Source organism: Hoplias malabaricus, chromosome 3 (assembly GCF_029633855.1).
Source record: "Hoplias malabaricus isolate fHopMal1 chromosome 3, fHopMal1.hap1, whole genome shotgun sequence".
Lineage (NCBI taxonomy): Eukaryota > Metazoa > Chordata > Actinopteri > Characiformes > Erythrinidae > Hoplias > Hoplias malabaricus.
In genome coordinates this window covers 54,271,141-54,294,134 of record NC_089802.1, presented here as the reverse complement: position 1 = coordinate 54,294,134, position 22,994 = coordinate 54,271,141, and the positions used below count along the sequence as shown (strand labels likewise).

The 22,994-nt window shown below is 38.5% G+C and overlaps 1 long non-coding RNA gene across 1 annotated transcript in view; it reads right to left on the bottom strand.

Annotated features, from left to right (window-relative positions):
* Positions 1–22,994, bottom strand: part of LOC136692931 (uncharacterized) — a 46,001-nt gene that overhangs the window by 5,467 nt on the left and 17,540 nt on the right. The window lies entirely within an intron of this gene.

The window sequence follows — 22,994 nt, the reverse complement described above, 5'->3', positions numbered from 1 at the left end:
TGATCCAACAAAGTGTTTTGAGTATGGTAAGGTGCTTTGTCAGACGTAGTAAAAAGCATTTTATATAACATGAACTTAATAAATGTCACCATCAAAAACAAAAAATGTTCAACAGTATGATTACTTTTTTTCTGTACTGTGATCACATTTCACATCTTTCACATATTTGAAACAGTAAAAAATATGTATTATGTAAACTGTATAAATGTCACAGTTATAAGGCTTGATTTCAGTCAAATGAGTGTGAAACAATTTAAACAATGCTGCAAGAACATGAGAACATTCATAAAAACAGTAATAGAAACATAACTTCTCTCTCCTCTGTTTCCCTCTTCCTCTGTTTAACTTGTTGCGCCTTAAGTCTCAAAGCAAGTAAATAATTAAATTACAAATACACCTGAGGGTCATAAAAGTGTTCTTAGCAGTTTTAACAGTGTCTTGTAACAGTGAGGTAAGGAAAGCTAGCTGGCTAATTCTGCCTATCCACCAAACACAGATAAACACAACAGAAAAACAGGCAAACCTAAAGACAACAAAAAATAAAAGCAAATGAATGAGAAAATGGCGTTGTCCAAAACAAATAACTGAGTTTCCAGAAAATGTTTTTTGCTTTTTAGTATTTAATGGAATATACTGAGTTCAGGTTAGTCAGGAAATTGTGTTGAAACAACACTTATATTATTTATGTTACCAAGAGGTAATAAAAACTCTACCAAAATAACTCAAATTAAGTTTTTTGTCTTAAAGCAGTGCATATATTTAAGTATTGACTAAATTCCACCAGAATGACTTTTTAGAGTGTACTTGACTCTTCTTGGCTGTACTCTCTTGGTTCCTGGTTGGTTTTCCACCATAAAGGCCCTCCACTCCAGAAATCTAGCCTGTGAGGTCGCAAGACACCATCTGTAAAGGGAACCACAGGCTTTGGAAACCAAAACAAATGTTGGCAGTATCAGTAAGCGTTGTTTTACTATCCGCGTGTTGTTGTGTTCAGACAGATCAGTTGAGTATTTTAACTCCTTATTGCACTGTCCAGCTCTTGCTGGAGTCTTTGGTCAGCCAGTGATCCTTTGAGCTTTAGTGGAGTCTTTGAACCTCAGAGTAATTTTATGAGCTGCCATTGTGAGCTGAAAAAAGAAAAAACAAAGGTGACTGCTGCTGTAATTTGGAGATTTTACAAATGGCTAGTTCTAAAATTCATTCTTTAGAGTCCCTTTGGCTAATCAGCCTTCTGCAATGTTTACTTATCACATTTAGTCCTTAATCTGCTTGTTTGGAACCAGGAGCAAGCAGGGACTAACAAACTACCCTGTTCCAGGTGCCAAGTTTGTTATATGGAAGAGCAAAAGAGGAGAGAAGAGACTAGTCAAATAGAGTAGAGACCATGCTGTGGAAAAGTGACCACTTAGTAGGCACAGTGTTAAAAACTTCAGCAGCACTGATGTGACTGATCCACTCATACTAGAGTCACTGCAGCGATAAAAATGATCCACCTCATAAATAACACCTGGATATTGGTGGTCCTGACCATTGAAGAAAAGGGGGAAATGAAGCTAATAATGTGTACAGAGGGAATCACAGACTACAAAGTGCACCCTCATGGTGAGAGGAGCTGAGGAAACAGACAATGAGTTAGGAACAAGAAGCTAATGTTAATTTCATACCGGATTGGTGTATACCTTCCTGTCCAGTCTACTCTGGAACATATCTTTGAGGAGGATTTGATAGCATTTAGCTACAACAATGTTGCTGAGAACAGGTGCTAATGAGAGATGACTTGTTCTGGATCATAAAACCCAAAGAGTTATGATAACAGCTTGATAATTCCACTCTTCCACCACCTACTGGAATGTTTTATACCCGTCTTGTTGATGCTAGGGGTTAGGCACAGAGAACTTATGCTCGTGTGCAACTGTCCCATTTTGTTTCATGCTTTGTTTAGGGATTATACATTGTGTACAAGTTGTGTGAGCTCAATTGCATGTCTGTGTCCAGAGTGGGTGATCTGAAAATCAAATAACTTAGTGATTATATTGTGTGGCTTAACTTATATATAAAGCATATATAGATAGAATGTATAACACATATTGGAACTGTGTATAAAGTGTGTATCTGTATCCGCGTTTATGCCATGTACGTACTTGCCTTACATATCTAGGTGATTTTTATATGCTTCAGTGACCTCAGCAAACCGTGGGTTCTCTGTGAGACAGAAGATAAGGCTTCTACTATAGAAGATAAATTAACGTTTAAGTGTAATTACCCCCTAGTGACTCTGTAAGCAGTAGCAGCGTGACTCTGAGGAGCAGCAGACCAGACTGTGCTGAGTATCAGGTGGAGCGACGGCGTGTGAGGAATGGTGATAGTGTGTGTGTGTGTGTAAGAGGTCGGGAAGGAGGGGGTGAGTTTGGGGACATGGCGGGACGCCAGTCTTCTCTTATCGGCACTCAGAGAGGGCCAGGAGACAGAGGAGTGCCTTTGTTGTGTGCTCTGATCTACGGCCGGCCTTTATGGCACGCTCCAGATCCCTATCAGTGTGGGAAAGACTGAGCGAAGCTCCAGGGAGGGCGTGTGTGCATGTGTGTGTGTGTGTATGTTTGTGAGAGAGAGAATGAGTTCAGTCAGGGAAGGGCCTATGACTCTCTCACAGCTATCATAGCCTGCCACTCCTGATAATGGTCATAAACAAGCACAGGCCAACTGCAGGGAGGTGGGTCAGTAATAATGATGACATTTAACCTCTCAGTTCCACCAGTCCCAAAAACAAAACAGAAACACAGCACAGAGATGTCTGCATGCGCATATCTTCAGTTACTGACCCTTTAGACATATTTTACCTAGGAACACCATTAGATGTGGGTAATAGAATGATATACATACATGTCAATATTAAAGACACATTTTTATATTTCTTCTACTATATCAGTAATATAGAGTACATATAAAACACAGATGCATATTTTACTACAAAGAGAACTTAATTAGGCCCACACAAATAAAGTGTCTATTTCTGATATTTAATTAGCCCTTGTCCATTCATCACACAATGTGTCCATGAAGCTGTTTGACTTTTTTGATAATCAGTGAAGGCGATAGTTAATCTTAATATCTAATATTAATTATCACTTTGAACAGGAAAACACATGCACTCTGAACAAGCTCGTACACGCTCATATATAATCGCAGTGCATTCAGCCAAAAAGGAAACCTCCTGCAGCTTTCATACAGTAACTCATACAAAAAACAGAACAGACCATAGTGTCATTAGAATTGTTTTAATGTAGTACTGTGCAAACCATCTCATTTTCTCTATATTTTTTCCATTTTGTGACTTAAAAATTGACAGGAATTAAAGGTAAATCAATATGTTTAAAATAATCAAATTCAATACATGACACAAACATGAAGAATTTTGAGTATTTTGAGCCCTTATCTTTAAAGAGATAATGACGCTGAAGTTAAGAGCGCTATGTTCATTTTCATCTTTGTTTTATATAAAAGAAGTCAGCAAGTAAAAGGCGTGTGTTCATCCAGTTATCTGCAGTGTAGTAATACACTGTACTATCATGGCATGTTAAGAGCAAATGAAAGAGCAGAACAGTTAGCCTCATGATTCAAACTCCTGCTGCTTTTCACCTGTGCTGGCATGCTATTACAAACAAGTTTAATAACTAATGAGAGACTAAAAGCCAGGGTCATGAGGGCAAGGTTGGCTGTGGCCTTTATTTCTAGCCCTAAGGCAATGCTGATTTAGGACTAATGGAAACAATTTGGCCCAATAGCCAAAACAAAGCAAGCAGTGTTTCAGGGAACTGTATCTTACACTGAGGCAAAAATAGCACAGGCATGGTCAAAGTAAAGCTGTCACTATAACAAATTCCATAGTGTTGTTAAAAATGTGGTAATGTTTTTGTGTTGTTGACATCTGAATGTAATTATTCTGATCCTAACCTCCAACTTTTTGAGAAAAATAGATCAGAATTAGATAATTGGGGGCATTCTGTAGGTCTAATTGCGCCATGAATCATTCACAATATATATATATATATATATATATATATATATACACACACACAAACAAACTGTGGCTGCAACCACCCCTCCCTACCAGAAGCTAATGGGCTAATGTGTGTGTTGTGAAGATTTAAGACAACACTGCCCTAGTTACCAAAATATGGAAGTGTACTGTAGATGTTCACAAAATGTAATATGTACATTGTAATATAATAGTAGGGATAGCATCTTTTTTGAACTACCATTAAATATTAACAACTAACTGTCAAATGAACTTCCAAATTTTTTTCCAGAATTTTATTTAGGTATGTGTCAGGTTTTGCACTGGAACTTTTTTTTTTTTTTTTTTTTTTTTTTACAGGACTGTGTGTGGATGGGGGTAGTCATCCAGACTGGACACTTTGTCAGCAGCCTATAAAAGCAGGACTATAACATCTTCATGACGGTGAGGTCATCGGCTAATGTTCGGTGGCTTGGGCAGTTAGCTGAGTCACGGATGAGTTCATGGAGACACTGAGAGTGGGGCTGTGTAAATCAGCCTCCACTTGAGCCCTCCAGCGCCTCAAGCACTCAATTAGAGACCTAATGAGTCAAACAGGTTAGGTGCTCAGTGAATTAACGGGGTAGACTGGCCAAGGGTCTGGCTCCAGTGATATCACAGCCATTAGAAACTGAGAATGGAGTCATAGAACAAGTAGAACAGAGGACCATAAGCGCAGATGGACGTCCACTTTGACCTATGCAGAGTAGGTGCACTCAAGACCACAGGACTGTAGTGTGCCCTGTTCCTCTCAAAGGTTTTCAGGGTGCTGACCTTGCTGGTCCTACAGTAGTTCATTGGCGTATTCAGACTTTTAAATGATGCCCAAGGGAGCCTGGCACGGTCTATAGAAGAAATTTACTACCACACACAAGCTGCAGGATGGGAGTCATAGTGAAGATAAAATCTGTCTTGTCCAGAAGCAAAGGTAGATATGGGATTTTCATTGGTCTCCCATGACCTAAACCAAACTAACCTCAGACACAGCCATAGCATAAATTTGAACCCACAGCTACAAAAACGATGACACAATTGATCAGATTTTCTAAGGTTTTTAGCACGTTTACAAACAGAAGTAATAAATTCTTGCCAATGCATTACATTATTAACCTAATTACTTTATAGAAACTCTGAAATGTGTAGAGTCTAACCCTTCAAATGGCTAGGATCAACTTGTTGGCTCAGACGTCCATTATTCACCCTTACGTGGAGAATTACTCAGACTGTTTACATTATTTTCCATATAATTTTCTAAATGATAAAGACTGTAGGTCTAACGGTGTAAGGGTGTAAAATGAACCGAACTTGTGAACCACATTAAAATGTCTACATAATTCACATTAAACAAATGTATTCAGACTTTGAAAGGAATTCTGGAGAGACTTCACATGGGTGGAACCTGGCTTTTGAAGCATTTAAAGGCTTGCTGGTCATTTTGGATTCTAAATTAACTGGTGATATTTGAGTTAGAGATATCCTTATCCCCCGGTTGCTATGACCATCTACCTGAAGCAATCCAAAATAGTTTAGTTTGTTTTTTTTAGTAAACTTTGAGGGTCTCCCTTTCAATGTCTGAAAGAGTTAAGATGCGGGTATCTTATGCATTCTGTATTCACAGAGGATTAGATTCTCAAGCACAAGTAGGTACTGATCAGAAAATGCCTGTTTTGCATATTACATCTTTTATGTTCAAAATATTATGTTAAAACTTTGTCATTTCTGCAGAATATGCAGTTTTTTGTAGCTAGCAAAATACAATGCAAATATGCTAGATAGTGGGGGGTTTTGTGCTGTGTTGAGCTCTAGCTGCAGGCAAAGTTCAACTGGTTCCAGAAGTGAATAACAGAAGGGAAGTTAGTTTTAAGCTAGCGTATATAAAATATTATATATTGAAACTTCCCTCTTAAAAGCTGGACAGTTAATGAAGCCTGGACATGGTGCAGGGCACTTCAGCCAGAGAAAAACAAACTTAGACTTACAATTTATATATATATTAATATATGACATTTGGCAAACACTTTTATCCAGAGAGGCCCCCGGTTAGTAACCATGGTACACTGTTTGTCACTGTGGTGGTACCATCAATATGGGTACATATTTGTACCTTTAATTAGGGAACATTATTTTACCTTATTAACTGTAGATTTGATTTCATACGTGTCATTTCATCTCCAGGACTTATATTCTGTTCTCATATTTTACATATTTCTATAATGAAAGATTACAAATATTCATCTCATTCTGGAGAAGAGAATGCAATGTACCTTTAGGGAACAAAATTGGACTCTAAAATCTTTAATGTTACATTTACACAGTTTGTACCTTTAGTGACCAATAATGTACCTCTATCATACCTTTTTTCCTGAGAGTGATACAGAGGAAGAATAATGTAGTGCTAAAGCTCTAGCACAAAGAATTTTGTTAGAATAGCATGGTGCTGCCACCCAAGCTGGACATTAATCCTATCAACAATCCATCAAAACTCAAGTATAAAGAGGCATTCATACTCAAACCTCTTTTATGAAAAAGAACTGATCGAAATATGCCTGTTTTATTTTTAGGTCTCTCTTATGGTTTCTTCTTAATGTGCAAAAACCTGCCATGCAAATGGTAAGTAAAACAGACTGAAAGAGGCCCAAATCTCAACTGGTGTGTCATAAATCTCCAGCCTAACTACCACAGGGCTCCACTTTAGAGAGTGTTAACGTGTTTCACACCTTGGGACCAGTAAGTGTGGAGAAACAGCTTCCTTTCACAAACACTCACACCAATCTCCTCAGGCAGTGTTAGTTCAAATTATTAAGAGAACTCCCCTGTTTAGCATAGCACAGAGGAGATGCTCCTCCAACAAACCACTCCCCAGTTTTATCTTCTGTACAAATCATACATGTGAATTTGATCATTAAACTTCAAACAATAATTAGAAAACAAAACTATGGTAGTTTGGAGAAACTTATGGCACTTTGCCACTGCATGGAACCTACAAGATTCTACTCAACTCGGCAAAGCTCTTTGGCTTTTTCACTGGCCAAATCTGTTACCTGGTCCCTGGAACCAGGTACTTTTTCAGTGCCTGCTCACACCAGGTTCCAACTGTGCCGAGTAGGTACTAAATGGTGAAGTGTAAACCCTGCAGAGTGCTAATTGGCCAGAGAGACATGTCAATCACTATGAAATGCAGAGCTCATTTAAATTCAGCACAAACTTGCCACATGAAAAATCTCTTAAATTACAGCAGCTTTCACTTTTATGTTTATCGCACTCACAACGGCAGCTTGTAATTTTACCTCGTGCTGATGGTTGACGAAAATTTCCAGTGAAAGCAAAACATGCAACAAGGAAAAATGATCTGTGAGAACTTGGGCATGGAGTTGTTTTCAATCTAAAAAAAAAACAAAAACAACACGCGAGTACACAATGAGTAAACTTTACTGCTGTCGTTGTTGTGGTTTTCAAAACCAGCAATTACTGTTCGAGATGGGGTTTTGCAATGTCACCAGCTCTATTTGGCAGGGGAGCTGTGCCAGTGGAAATGTGACAAGCTTTAAGCGAGCTGAGCCGTATCAAATCGAATAGAGGCAGACCCATGCAGTAGAAAAGTACCATTAGAGTAACATACAGTAACTTACTTGCTCAAGGAAAAAAGCTCTAATTTCCTGCACAGAAGGCAGTGGTAAAACCTGCTATACTTCACCAAACACATGACCTCTTCTGGCAGTTCAAAAAGGCATACTGACAACCAAGTGATCAGTTTTGAAAGATGTGCCTTTTTTAAAAGAAAAACAGCAATTTATGACTTATCGTATCTACAAGATCTCAAAGTCTGGAGTGCTCCTGCTCAGTATTTGATCTTTTGTTATTCGTTCTGACACATAAGAATGACAAGTGTGCTTTTAGGACAAGCACAGGTTGTTATCATCATCTTATCTAAAATCAGAAGATTTGGATATCAGCTGGAAGTAAATGAAAGTCTGTTTGAACTGAAACGACCTCAGGATCCAAGAGAGCCAAGTTTTGACGAGTGCACTCTGTCTATGTTATATGCAAATACATGCAAAATCTACACTCTAGACAGTGTCATGCATGAATTGTTGAATGGTACTAAACCAATATGAGATTCATTGTCATAATAATAGTACAATAATAAAGAATATATAAAAATGATGTAGTAAAATAGAAATGGACAAAAATAGAAATACATTTGTTTTTAGACAGCGAGGATATCATCTCTAAAAAGGCATGAAATCATATGGTCTGGAGGACTGCACATGCTTAATATCAAGCATGGGCTAAAGGGGATTAAAGCCCCCCAGCATTTGGCTGTGGAACGGTAAACCGCTGTTTTCTTAAGGGATGAACATCCATTCAATACATTTGGAACAATTTAAACTGCATCTAACATCTGTAACTGACCTCAGTAATGTTCTCTTTGCTGCATGCCACCAAATAGACACAGAAATGTTGCAACATCTAGTATAAAGCCTTAGAATCACTTACATAGTGTAACGTGTTTGCAGAAACATGTGATGACTCTTCTATTGTATACAATATAAAATGAAATTAGCAATAAATAACAATTGATGTTCTTCATGAAAAACACATTAGGGATGGTTTTCCAGGCCCAGATTAAGCACAAACATTAATGTGATTTTCAACAGGGAAATACAAACAGCAATGCAATTTAGTTTAAAACCAGCCATTGTTTCTAATGTGAGTTCTGTGTACATTTGTTTCATAAATTTAGGGGGGAGAGTGGTCAGTTTCCATTTGAAAACTGTAGTGAAACGAAGTTGAGGAGCAGCCTACTCACTCAAGGCATTAACCCATAAATTCTCATGAAGACATTGACAGCAGGTTCCGTACCATCATGAGCATTTTCACTGTTAATATGCCCATCATTTTAATCTACTGCTTTAATCTTTAATGAAGCCGAGCTACTTGTTTCAGTGCATGTGTTACCAGCTTAAACAGTCAGACTGCAACAGTTCTTCAATGAAAAGGAATCCACGCAGAGCACACATACAACAGATCGGCAAACACAGAGCTCAATCAAACTGGAGCTGACTGAGTGTGCAGTCTTCATCAAAGACAAAGCCCCACAGCCGTTTCAAAGGGACCATGGCAGAGGGAAAGCGAGCTGTGTGTTGACCAAGAGGATCGCAACAGCAAACAGAGAGCAGCTTGGCCCTGATCCCACATCTGTCCCCCGTGCTCTGGCCATTGGGCCACCAGATTTGAGGGATTGGCCACTCTCAAGTGGACTGAAGCTGGCCTTTAGCCTGCAGCAACACAATGCAATAAAGGCTTGTAATTAGCAATGCAGCAAGCATCAAAACCAGGGCCCGCTGTAGTAGTAGCCTGGCCATTTGGGGAATGAGAAGGACAGATTAGGTGTGTGTGTGTGTGTGTGTGTGTTTGTTTGTGTTTTTGTGTGTCTGGGTGTGTGTTCCATCAGCTCAAGTTGGGATCGTGCAACTAATCCAAAACCCCACAAAAATGTGTGTGTGTGTATGTGTGTTTGAAAGACTGAAAGAAAGAAGGAAAGAAAGATAAAGAGGGGGTGCAGGAGTGTAATAATGTTGCACCTGCCCAGTGCTGGAATATCCTACTTAAGTAAGTTGACTACTACTGTAGAGATAAATGAAAATAAAAGTAAAATAGAAGAAATGACTGAGGTAAAAGTAAATCAAATGAAACACAAATAATTACCTTGAGGTACTTTGTTTCTATATCTGCAAATATGTTTCTATACCTGCACTTTTCAAATTTGATGAGGAAACAAAGAAATGTTTTTGAATCCTGAGACTGAGTATGTTGTGCACAATATCTATATAGTTCTGTAAACTATGGCACAAGGTACAGACAGGCCTACATATGGTCTACATAAACAGATAAACTCATGCTTTATAAATTTAACTGGGCAAACTTCCCATTGGTTTAAATTGAAATATACTGGGTTTCTATATACGTAGCCTGGTAAACATTATTTAATATATAAACTTATGTTAAAGTAAACATGCAATTCAACTTAAAAACTCTAACTAAATGTGTATTCCAACACTTCATTAAACACAGTAGTAGGTTTAGAACATTTATATCAGTTTCCTAGTTATATTATTGTGAAACAAAGAAGCCATTCTAAACTGTGAGATTTCCTGATTAAAAAAAACCTTTTATTACTGAAGCTTTACTTTTTTCCTGATTACTGTATAATACATGCAAAGCCTCTAAGAACCAAAAACACAGATCTCAGTGCTGCTGCTCTCTGCCTTCTCACTGCACTGTTTAACATAAAGTTTGAACTGGCAAAGTTAAAGGTCATGACATAACCCATAAGCCAAATTTATCCTTGTGACAGATGCAAGAAATTGATTGTGTTTTTAATGAGGAAAGATGCACCTTATGGAAATAAGTCTAATCTGATAAATATGGTGTATGTATATCAAAACTCCTTCCATATTTTCGTCTTTAAAAAAGGCAAACCTTTGCAAAACAGTTCCGTTGTTTCATCAGAGGTTCATGCAAATGTTATGTTTAGCTGTAACTACTGTTATAAATTTTAGTCAACAGTAATCTTTGACCTCTTATTCCCACCATGAAGGAACACTAACAGATTTGTATATACTTTTTTTTTTTAAACCAGGCAAACATTCTGAAAGCAAGCAGGAAAAAGGTGTATAGTTAGGACTTTCCAAAGCTGTTATTGGCAACTTTTATAAGAACACTTAAATACCTCTTTAAGAAACCAGTTTACCACCCCAGCTGGAACTTGATATCCAACAGGAAAAGGCAAACCGTGAATCCCAAAAATGATAGATATTGACATTCACTCATTCCTTTCAAACAAAAATTTTAAATGTAGACATATAGATATTTGTTAATATGTACAGATGGCCAGCCTTTGTGTCTTTTATTTTAGGAAAACTTGGTAAATGTACATGCAATTCAATTGTATAAATAAAAACCTAATCTAAAGTTATGTTAAGGTGTCATCGTTTGTAATGACTACATAATACATTACTACTTGGGTGTCTTTGCTCATTTAAGGTGGACTGAAGTATGTCTCCTCAAAAGGGTTAGTCACTTTTTGCATAATAGTTAGAAGTATTATCTGAAAAAGGTAGAGTGTTTGAGAGGTGCTTTGGGGGTCTAAGGGCCTGTGAGTACACAGAACACTTCCACTGCTTGCCACTGAAGGTCCCTTGAGTTAAGGGGTTCTTCTTTGAAAGCAAAAACCTTTAAAAATGGAGGGAAAAATGTAACAAAAGCCCTTTTACTCAATAGCCTGATCGAAAAAGTTGCCCTGTAATGACGTGATCCCCGATACAATAACCTGTCTTTGAAACACAACTGTACTGAGCTGAATTAGCATTCCCACAATAGCAGACCAGTGTACAACGTGAGATTCACCCACTTTACAGTCTATCAGCCCCAACCAGAGGGGCAATCGCTTTCCCTAAAGACCCGTCCTCTTTACATCTGTATGGGACAACTCATTAGCTAAGTAGAATCCCCTCTTTTCTCCCTGCGCCATGGCCTTTTGTGCCGTACTCAGCCTTTGTCCCTTTTAAATGATCCTAAACAAGGCCCATTTTCTGGTTAATACATATTTACAGCCATGTAAGGTTTTTGTGGGGAGCCTGTAGCTTTATTTTGCAAGGTGTCATTCCCCGTGCCATAAAATCATTAACAAGCTTTTAGGGAGCAATTGTTCTGCTATTGGAAATGTGGCTATTGCTGACCTCAATGAGTCAGTAACTCTCGAGTCGACAGATGGCCGTTCAACACACGCCATGAATCTCTGAATCGGCCCTTCAACGTTAAGCTCCAACAAAACTTTCCAAATGATGGTGATTACAGAACTGGTGTAAACTGATTGTTTAGAGGCTAATATAGCCTAGCTACCTGCATAGTGCTTCCAGCTGAATATATAGGTCATAGGTTACAAATACTGTTTATGGGATTCACAAATACAATGTTGAAAAAAGAAGTAGTGTGTCAGCTACATCACCAAATAATATAGATGTGTCATATTATCAGCATGTTATCAGCATAGAGACATCCACAAAAAACATGCCCACACAGATTTCCCAATAAAAGAAATCCCAAGCAGGGGTGCACCAAGGGTCACAACAACAATGTTCAAGCTTTATGTCAGAATTGTTCCTATCCTGATTAAATTGTCTTATCTGTCCATGTGCCTTCTTCCCCTCCTCTTTACAGTAGACCTCTGGCTGAGGGGTCATCAGCTGAATGAAAAGGGCATCTGTGGTCATCCATGAAAGGAGACGACTGGGGAACAAAAGACAGAATCCCCTCACCGACAAAGACAAAAGGAGTAGGCACAAGGCCTTAAAGATCACCCAATCATCTCCTGTCGACAATGACAAGCTCCTCTGAAAAAGAAGGGATAAGGGGGGGATCGGAGGGAGATAAGCCATGACCCTAACTCAGAGGTTTGAGAACTTGTTGCTAATTCCACTCTGCTAAGCAGTTATTTTCCATCTCTTCCACCAGAGTCCAGGCCCAGATGAGGCCACTGAGTATCAGTCCCAGCTTAAGTGATGAAGAGATGGGAATGAGCACTGAACAGATGCCATCTGACAAAAGCTGGTGATGAAGAGGCCAAAGATGAGAAGAAGGCCTTGCAAATGACTGATGCATATTGTGGAATCAGTATCATTTTTTCTGGAGTGGTAGCTAGATCACTTATGTTTGTAATTGTTCTTACAAGATGTAGGTTGTAGACTCTTCACTGACTGACTCTATACTGAAGTGAACTTGGTTTATGATGAAACCCAGTCATGAATGGTTTGTTTGAACTCATCTGGAAACGTGCATAGTCACTTTTAGCATTATGATACTTGTAAATGTATTATTATTATTATTATTATTATTATTATTATTATTATTATTTTATGAATAGCTAATACAGCTTGTAATTAACATCAATACATATAATAAATGTCCAAAGTGAGGTTAACATTTTCAGTCTGTGAGCTAGCCGATGTACCCCAATCCATAATATTCAACCCTGAAAGAATAATTCCCACAATATGGATACATTCCTTGTGATAGAGCTTTATCTCGGTTACCTGTCCTTTCCTGTGAAGATAATTAGGAGCAAGTCCATGCTTTGTCAAGTGTTTTTTTCTAAAGGCGGGTAAGTCTATACGGTACATGCACGTAGCGTAATGATTTTCTTTGTTAAAATGCTTTGTTGACATGCATTGGAATGATATCCTGGGTCTTAATCCAAACTTTCAGGAAGAGAGGAAATTCTTTCCCACAAAAAGGGACAATATAGCTATCCAAGCCGAAAACGATGCCCCTGCTGACTTTTACATTACAGCCAATGTAGCAAGAAGCTAATGCTCGAATAGGCTTAGCTTGTAACAAAAGTATCCAACCTCTGGGAGAGCCAAACAGTATTTCTGGCCCTATTAGAGCACCTGCCAGATAGCTCAGTGGCTCAGGAACTCCTCTTTTCCGGTGGACAGCTCAGGAGTCTAGATTAGGCTCCTGGAGGGCAGCATTCCCCCCAGTGTTTTTCTATAATGGCTGCCCCACAGGGCATCAGGCCCTGTGTCCATAGCCCTGCAGCTATGCTCAAAGCCAAAGAGGATCTGTTCCCCCCAAACCATGCAATTACCTCACTCTGGGGTCTAGTGCCCACAGCCCGCCAATTTCCGTAGGAGTGACCAGCAGCAGCGGTTTCCATAGCTCTGTAATGATTTATTCTCTAAGGCCAAACCTTTAAAATACAGTTGAGCCCATGACTCAACCGAGCTGGATTTATTACAGCACTCTTTGCTTATTTCATTTCCTTTTTATGTAAATATGAATATGCATAAATAGTACTTCAAATGAATACATAAACAAAGTTGAGCAATGTTCTAGGCCTTGTTCCTATGGCACTGAAACAATGGTTCAGGCCTGTCTTCTGAGTGATATCTAAAGCAAATCGATTGGCTGCTGGGGTCATAGATAGGTTAGTGCTAGTTCTAGCAGCAAGCACAAATGACCTGATCTCCATCCATCTCTGTCCTCTCATTCCTTTACAAGACACACGCAGCTTGATTCCTCCATCAAACTCTCCTCACACAACAAAGACAACAGATGCTACCATCAGCACTCTGTCTCTGAAAGAGGCTATTCAGCATGACACAACAAACTTTCGTCATTTATGTTCTAGGTCACTGTTAAAAGACTTCTATGTACAAGCCACATACACAATATATAAAATATATTTAAAAAATCCTCTAGAAATTTGCACTCTATACTTACCAATTTATGATATTATATATGTTTCAATATACATTTTATTTTCATGGTTTGAATATATTAAAATTTGTGCAAGTAAATAAGATATTCTTTTATATCATAATTTATTTCTCTTTATTTTTATTATAAATTTTGCCTTTCATAAACTTTACAAAATGAAAAATTAATGAGTATATTTTATGCAAAATTTGTGGGGCCCCATGTCAAACGAAACTTTGCTGGTTTTCTAAATCAAATATAGAATAGTAGAACATTTTCCACAAGAAATAAAAACTTAAAAATCAAGTCAAGTCAAACTTAATTTCTAAAGCACATTAAAAGTGCTGTACAATATAAAATAAAACAAAAACAATGAAGGCACTGACATATAGAAATAAATGACTCAAACTAAAACTTAAATAATACTCAAATAATTAAAATATTTTGCCTTAATATTTTTAAGTTCATAAACTCAAATGTGAAAATATATATACACATTTACTTTGTGTCTACAACGTCATTTAATGCTTGATACAACAAAAAAAAATGCATTTCTGGTACTTAAGGCTATTAGAGTTTTTCACACCTACCAGTATATGGACTGTGGGAGAACAGACAAAACACATCAAGGCAGTGATCCAATGCGGGTTTTAAACCCACAATCCTAGGACCCTGGAGTGAATTTACCTGTTGCCTTTGTAAAAAAAAAGTGCAATTTTACTGTTTAGAAAATAAATTTAAAAAAATATATCAGTTGATTACAGAACTTTTGCAAATGACATTAGACTGCGAGTTACTAAATCAAAGATCATGATCCCAGCTTGTTTAAGTAAAATGAGGCTAGGGGTGTAGCATGTTGTCAGTCATTCCTCAATTTGCATTCTAAGTTTATCTTCTGTATTGACCAGGTACAAGGTGATTGTGATGTTTACGTAGGGGTCTGTCACATGGGTGGTGGGAGAGCACCTGCATGAATGTCTTCAAACACACATACACACACACACACACCTTAAAGACAGGAAACAGGAGGTGTGCTTCAAGCTGCTGGGGTCCTGCCGAGCTATTCACAATTAGATTTAATGTTAGTAATTATGCTGCCAGCATGCAACCATGGCCACAAACACCTAACTGACAGTCACGCAGAAATACAGCACACATGAATGGCCTTACTACCTGCAGAACTTTCTAAATGTGAGACATGTTATTTTCTAAGGTTTTCAGTAAAGTATGACAGTTATGATAACTGACTTGATTCAAATTGGTACATCATTCTCACCTGGATAAAATATTTTACATAAATCTAGAATTTCTTTACAGGTTTTCAATAATTTTATTGTTGTAAATATCAATAATGTAATGTTTTACACATCTAAAGTCATTTCAGTGCGTTGTATTATAAATATTATACAATAAATAAATGATTTAACCATTTTTTTGCATGCTGTTGTGATTCATGAAGAATGTAATTTGTGCATAGGTGTGAGTGAATTTGTGAGTGTGTGATGCCCTGTGAAGGACTTGCGCCCCCGCCAGGGTGTGTTCCCACCTTGTGCCCAGTGATTCCGTGTAGGCTCCGGACCACCAGCGACCCTGAACTGGATAAGTGGTTAAAGACAATGAATAAATTACTGAAATAAACAATATCTTCCCTGAAAATAGGCGCAGAATGTGGCTCTAATCACTTTATATATCATTTTGCTTTAACAGTGCATTCACAGATGTGGAAGTCACCCATGCCATGTGCACTAATGCACCCCCCATACTATCACAGGCACTGGCATTTGAACTGTGTCCTTATAACAAGCCAGATGGTCCTTCTCTTCTTTAGCCTGGAGGACTTGGCATCAATACTGTCCAAAAAGGAAAATTTGATTCTTTTTGCCATAGGACACTTCTCCACTGCGCTTAAGCCCGTCTTATATGAGCACGGGCCCAAAGAAGATGGCAACATTTCTGGAATCTTTTTATACATGGTTTCTTCTTTGCCTTTGTGGATGTAGCAACAAACTGTTCAAAGATAATGGTTTGGCAAGTATTCCTCAGCCCTTGCAGTAATGTCCACTGTTTATTTTTGGCTTGAAAATCACAGCCAGCCAATATTGTTTTTTGGCCTTGTCCATGGCATTAAGAGATTTTTCAGGATTCTCTGAACCTTTTAATGAACATTTTAAGGCACTGTAGGTGAAGACATCCCCAGGTATTTTACTACTTTAAGTCAAGAAAGTATATTTTTAAATTGTTGTGTTGTTTGCCAATGTAGTCTTATGCAGAGTGGTGAACACCTCCCCATATTTATTTTTGAAATACTAGCTTCTGGAAAAAGCTTTTGGGAGATCATGTCACTGACCAATTAACATAATTTATATTTTTGTGTGGTATTGCACAAATTTACCAGTCATTTGTAGCCCTGTCCCAACTTGCTATCATAATATTCAAAATGTTTTTTTCAAAAAACATTACAAAGTTTTTAATGTTTGAAATATATATATATATATAAATTTAAATATAGGGTTTAAAGGATTTGAACATTTTGCAACAGCATCCCAACATTTCTGAAAATTAAACCAATTAATTTGCTTAATATGAAGCAATTTTTAGGTTGAACAAATAGAATATATGCAAAGTGTATTTTATTTGGGTTTTATTTCATACATATTCATTTATTTATTATGACTGATAACATTTTAAATGAAACTGCACATGTTCATAAGTTACCAGAATGGTAAACCCCTTAAATATGACCAAATATATGCTAAGTTCACTGGTAAGCAGCTGTTATTCTTAGGATACTCAAGAGTTTAATACAAGTCTGGACTGACCAATGCAAACCATTTAAACCATTTATAATATATTTGTTGAGATAAAAATACTGAGTTAACAAATAAATTACATTTATTTTTGTTGTTGTTCACTGATGGTAACTCTTCTATGTGAAGGTTTTGTTTGACCTAAGGATAGAAATGTTTTTGGAAGCTTCCTAAAATTTTGCATGCAGAATCAGGACTCATGAAAAAAATATCCCAATGATGTGTTAAAAACTGACAGATGTTCTCAGATACAAAAGACTTGATCCCTCTGGCCTTTCACCTAAAAGAATCCCACTACCTAAACGTCAGAAATGAAACCGCAATATGCACCATGAAAATAACAAAAAGAGCCATCTCTTTCTGCACTAACCCAGCTCTTCTGCCAGGCAGCGACCATTGGTAAAACCGATGAAATGGTCAGTGTGGCGAATGTGCCGTCCTCCATCATCTTGAAAGCTGTGTCCAATCGTATTCATCCACAGCAGCAGGTAGCTCACTTGCTTTGGCCACTGCACTGACCACCACCTCCAATTGGCTGAAGCTCCTTGACCAGGCCATGGGTCATTGGCCTGGCCGGACAGGGGCCATGCTCCTGACTAATGGGGTCTGGTGTGGCTGCAACAGTGATTAATGGCTGGTCAAGTTAGAGGCAGCACAGTGCCACGACACAGCCGCCGGGCACTAGGCTCTTAACAGCAAAGCCATTGTCCAGCACCATTCTGCCTGTCCCTCATGCATAATATGTTTCTGCCAACCTGCACCCAAATGTTCCACTTGAACCCTGCATTGAAGTTCGAAAGGCACTGATTTGATTTTTGACTGAAACCACTCTGAGTTTAATCCGTTTTTGTGTTTCACATTTGTATGTTAAAACCGTATGTCTGTCACTAAAACAAATTGACTTTGATGTTGGAAAATTACATTTTCATTAATCATAGATGTGGTATCCAAAACTATCCAAAGGCTAAGTTAAGCAAGAGCATCCTCAAAAGCAGTCTAACCAATGCCAAGCTAGCTAAGTGAATCCATTGTATCAGGACACTTCAGAAGTAAGCTTAAGTCCCTCTGTGCTCTGGTCGTTGAAGGAATACAAACTGAGACTGCCCTAAAGGGTATTTTGTTCTTGGTAGGCTATTATGAACAGATGGGGGTCCCTTTTTCATTCTTTTTTAAACATGGATGTAGATGCTAAGACATGCAAGCTACAAAGTGAATCTTTTTTGAATTATCTCCCAAGAAATTGAAATCAAAGAAGCCACTATGTAGTTTGCGGATGCTGTGATGAATCTTCAGCTTTATTTACCCTGTCTGAAATTAAGAGAATGTTCTGATTTGAGAGAACAATTTATGTTATATTTTCAAGAAGGTCTAAAATGAACAGAAGAGCATGAACTGAATACAATTATCATGAGTCACTTTGTGAGTCATAAGAGAATCTGAAGATTCAAGTGAAGACAATGCAGATTTTCCAAGCTTATCCTGAGAAAGAGCTTGCAGCTGCTGCTCTGTGTGGGTGGACTGTTTGTCTCTTGTGGACCTGGGAGACGGGCCTCAAAAAGTTTGGCCCTTTCAGCTAATTGGCCGTGGGATGGCCCAAAAATTATTGACAGTTGTGTGATATATTGCCTGTATTGTGTCCTTTGCCCATTGTGAGTCACGGTAAATAATGTCCCTCCATGCAAAAAGTGGAGCATCCTGGTTGAAGATCAGCATGGTTCCTGGGGTGACAGACCTTCTCTGCAGGGTAGCAGGTCTTCAGCAGTGTCCTGGTGCTGGAAATTAGTGAGTGATTGGCCTCTCTTTCTGCTAGTGTCAGACCCATGGTCTTGATATGAGTGTTCTTGATATGATAACTCGATTTGGATTTAGTGTGCAACTGCAGAAGCGAGAGACCACCTCTGCTCCTCAACCTCTGCTGGCTACAGCAGCACAAGCTCTTCAAACGTGAAGGTAACAAGAGATAGTTAAGGCAAAATTAACAGCTCAGACATTTTTTTGGTCTTGCTTTTTTTGGCATGTCAACAGTAAGACATTTCATTTTATCTCTGTTATATCTAAACATGTCATAGCTGTATTAAAAAAAATCCAATTCTGAAAAAGTCTTTGGCTCTACATTTCACCTTTAAAGCTGTTTTTAAGGACAGATTGGTTCTAATAAGACACAAGTAGATGTGAATGAACAGATTCTAAATCGTTGCACTAACTTTCTCATTTAAGAGCCCAAAAGCTAGTGCTTGGCATAAAGCTTTCTGTCAAGTAGAAAAGTAAAAAATCCTAATTAGTGTGGTGCTAAAATTCCATAATTAATTTGGAACCTTCAAAGACAATTCCACTTTACGTTAGAACAGTCTTGATCCCAGGTAGAGAGAGAGGCATTATTCAGAATTACAGCTTGGGTAGAACTCTCCACCCAGTTTCACTTGGAATAATCGGGTTTTGTTAGTGTCAGGAGGAGGTGCATTTTCCGCTTATCCTGCTCATTAAATTGGAATCTCGAAGAGGATTTATATCAAAAGGCCCAATCCCACATGAAACAGCCACAAAGAAGCTGCTTGTGCACTTATGCAGGTAGGGTCAATCACAAGTCACTTGGGAATTAATTAAATAAAGAACAAAGGAATAAGAGTTAATGTGTGTCTTAACTTTTCTGTGCAATCAAGTTGTCATACCTGAGCCATAAAAACAACTTTATTTCCTTATGTGAAGAATTCAAGTGGTTATTTTAAATGGAAGAGAAACCATAATTCGTAACTCATACTACAGCAAAGCTCTAATATATATATGTGTGAATTTTTCTTATTAAAGAAACATATTACACCCCTTTTCCACAAGACAGTATAGTTCCCTGGGGACATAATAAACACAGCACAGTTAGCCCCTTGTTAAAACAGCCTTGTTTAGAAGGGCCTGTTTCTGCACCTGTTCGTTTAAATGAGAAAGGACCACAGCTCAGTTCAGCGCAAGACCCCATGAGTTAGGAGTAAGAAGTAGAAGCTCTGTTTTCTACCTATTTTTGTTGGTTCTCTTCCTCCTCCATTCTCATTTTCAACATTCATTATCTGTAACCCTTATCCACTTCAGGGTTGCGGAGGGTCCAGAGCCTACCTGGGAAAAAAGGCAGGAATACACCCTGGACAGTCCTTCATAGGGTAACACACACACTTTTGAGTTGCCAATCCACCAACCAACATGTGTTTTTGGACCATGGGAGGAAACCGGAGCACCCAGAGGAAATCCACACAGACACAGGGAGAACACACACCAAACTCCCCACAGACAGTCACCCGGAGCGGGACTCGAACCCACAACCTCCAGGTCCCTGGAGCTGTGTGACTGAGACACTACCTGCTGATCAACATTTTGTTGATTTTAAGAATTACAATTACTTATTTATTCAATGTAATAGGTTATAGCATGTGACGTTTAAGTAGGCTGTGCACAGCTATATGGAGTTTAATGCCACAAAATGTTTCCCCACTACTTCCCTTTATGATATTTAAGGCAAGACACATATTCACATGAAATAAGACAAATTCAGCAGTCTTCCTCTCTCTGTGAGATATAATACGTGTGTAAATGTTGCCAAGTTCGGAGGTCCTGCTGAGCTTGTGAACTAACCAGCGCTGAGCCAAGGCTCTGGGCCAATGCGTATGGTGTCGCGCCAAACACAGCCCCAGAAACACACACAAACCGAGTGTGTTCCTGTCTTATTTCCTTTTATTCAGTTACGGTTTGTGCTGAAGAACCTACTGTCCTTTGGATCCAGCTGGGAATGAATTTTTCTGGTTTGTGAACCAGTTTATGTTGGTGGAAATGTGCAGAATGATTTCAAATTTAGTTAACGAACTGGAATGTGAAATATGGCTGAACTAACAACAGACGGTGTAGCAGTGATGCCTTAAGTTCTCTATGTGAAATATGGCTTAACTAGCAATTCCTACTCAGGCATGCGCGTTTCAACATTAGGAATCAGTCAGTCAGTAAGCAAAAACACCCCTTCTAGGCCAGCCCAGTAGGCGGTCCGGCAGTAAGTCCAAACATTTGTAGAAACCCTTCATAAGAAGTGATTTCTGCTATATTAAAATGTAAAGGTGTGTAGTCTCCATGTAAAAGCACGGGCAGTGGAATGGGACGTGCTGAGCAACTGTGCTTGAGCCTAAGGACAACCAAGAATGAGCTAAAGCCTTCAGACATCCAAAAATAATCATCCAGAATCAATACCTGATCTCATTAAAGTTTATGTGACTGTTTAAAATGAATTCCTCACAGCAATTTAAACACCAAGTGTAATTTTTCCTTTGCTATCATTGCAGCTAAGCGTGATAAATTCCCTATTCATGCCCCTGATTTCAAAAGAAATATCTCACAGCATGTGTCAATACACTTTGGACCATTAAGTTTTTCAGCTGTTAAAATCAACCTGATTTTCAGTGTTGTCACCAGAGACACCAATAGCTATTATTGAGCCTCTTAAATAATTGACAGACTTATGAATAACTCCTTGCATTAACATAATTGCAGCATTTTATAACCATCTCTACATGAATGTCATGTACATCAGGACTTTTATTAGTAAACTGAAATCAAATTTGTAATTTAATGATGTACAACTTTTAAATTAGGGCTGTTGATCAATAAAAAAAATAATTAATGGCTCAATTTGCTGTGATTAATCATGATTTATAGCATAGTCCCTTCTTAAAGGGAACGTCAATCTTTTTGGGGACTTTCCTCTCACTTGTTTACATTCAGAATTCCCTGCGTATTTTAAGATGGAACTGTATGTTTAGGGAAAAAATGACTGCTGCGTGTACGTGGCTAAAACTTAACTTGTCTGTAAGCTTTTATTCATTGTTTGAATTACCCAGGAAAGTGAGAGTGACTTCCACCTTAAGTCATCTGAAACAGCAAATATTAGTCAAGGAGCAGGAATAGGGCAATCCTCAACTTTTTCATGCTTTTCAATGTTTGGAGGTCTCTGAGCTGTCTAAAGATCAACACAATAGAATTATAATTATATTAGCAGTGTCTATCAATTAAAAAATATAATCTCAATAATAAAGTTAAAACGTTAGTACTTCCTTGTATCTGCATGTGTTAATTTTGACAGCATTAATGTAAATCAAACAGATTTAAAAGTTCATTTATACAGTTTTTATTATAATTATTCATTTTGTTTTCCTGTATGGTTCTCAATGAGTTTTCCATCATTAGTAGCAGTAACTGCTCCATTCCTAGACACAGCAGTAACATAAACCGACGTGGGACTGTCTGAAAGCAGTTCATTGATCTGCTCTTTAATGTAGCCTTCCTTCTGAACTGCTTGTCATGTTTCTTCTGTAACTCAAGGGGCACAAGGCCATGTCCCAGCTGTCCGCACACACACACACACACATTAACTGGACCCTGCAGCACTTCACTGCCACAAACACACACACACACACGCGCGAGCGGCTCACCAGCCCCAGACAGGATGTAGCACATGTGTATCATATTAAAGACGTCTCTTCCCAGGACCCATAGGTGGTATTGAATAAACAGCTGCCCTGCTCCGGGGATTTGAGCTCCCTGAGCTGATATTTCACACGTTCGTACCAGGCCCCACGCAGGTGGGAAGCCCTTCACGGAGGCTAAGCACAAGCCACTGTTGTTTGTGCCACAGTGAAAGAAGACAGGGAAAGTCATTCAGGCAGCAAAGCCCCTGCTCTGCGTCACCGGGTCAGGGGACAGGGGCAGAGTAGGGGCCCTTCACCAGCTCCTGCACTAGATCTCAGAAATGCATGATTGTACACAAGACCAGAGGAGCATGGAGGTGAACATTTTGAGCATTCCTTGAAAATCTGTAAAGAAAAGCCATGTTATAGACCAGA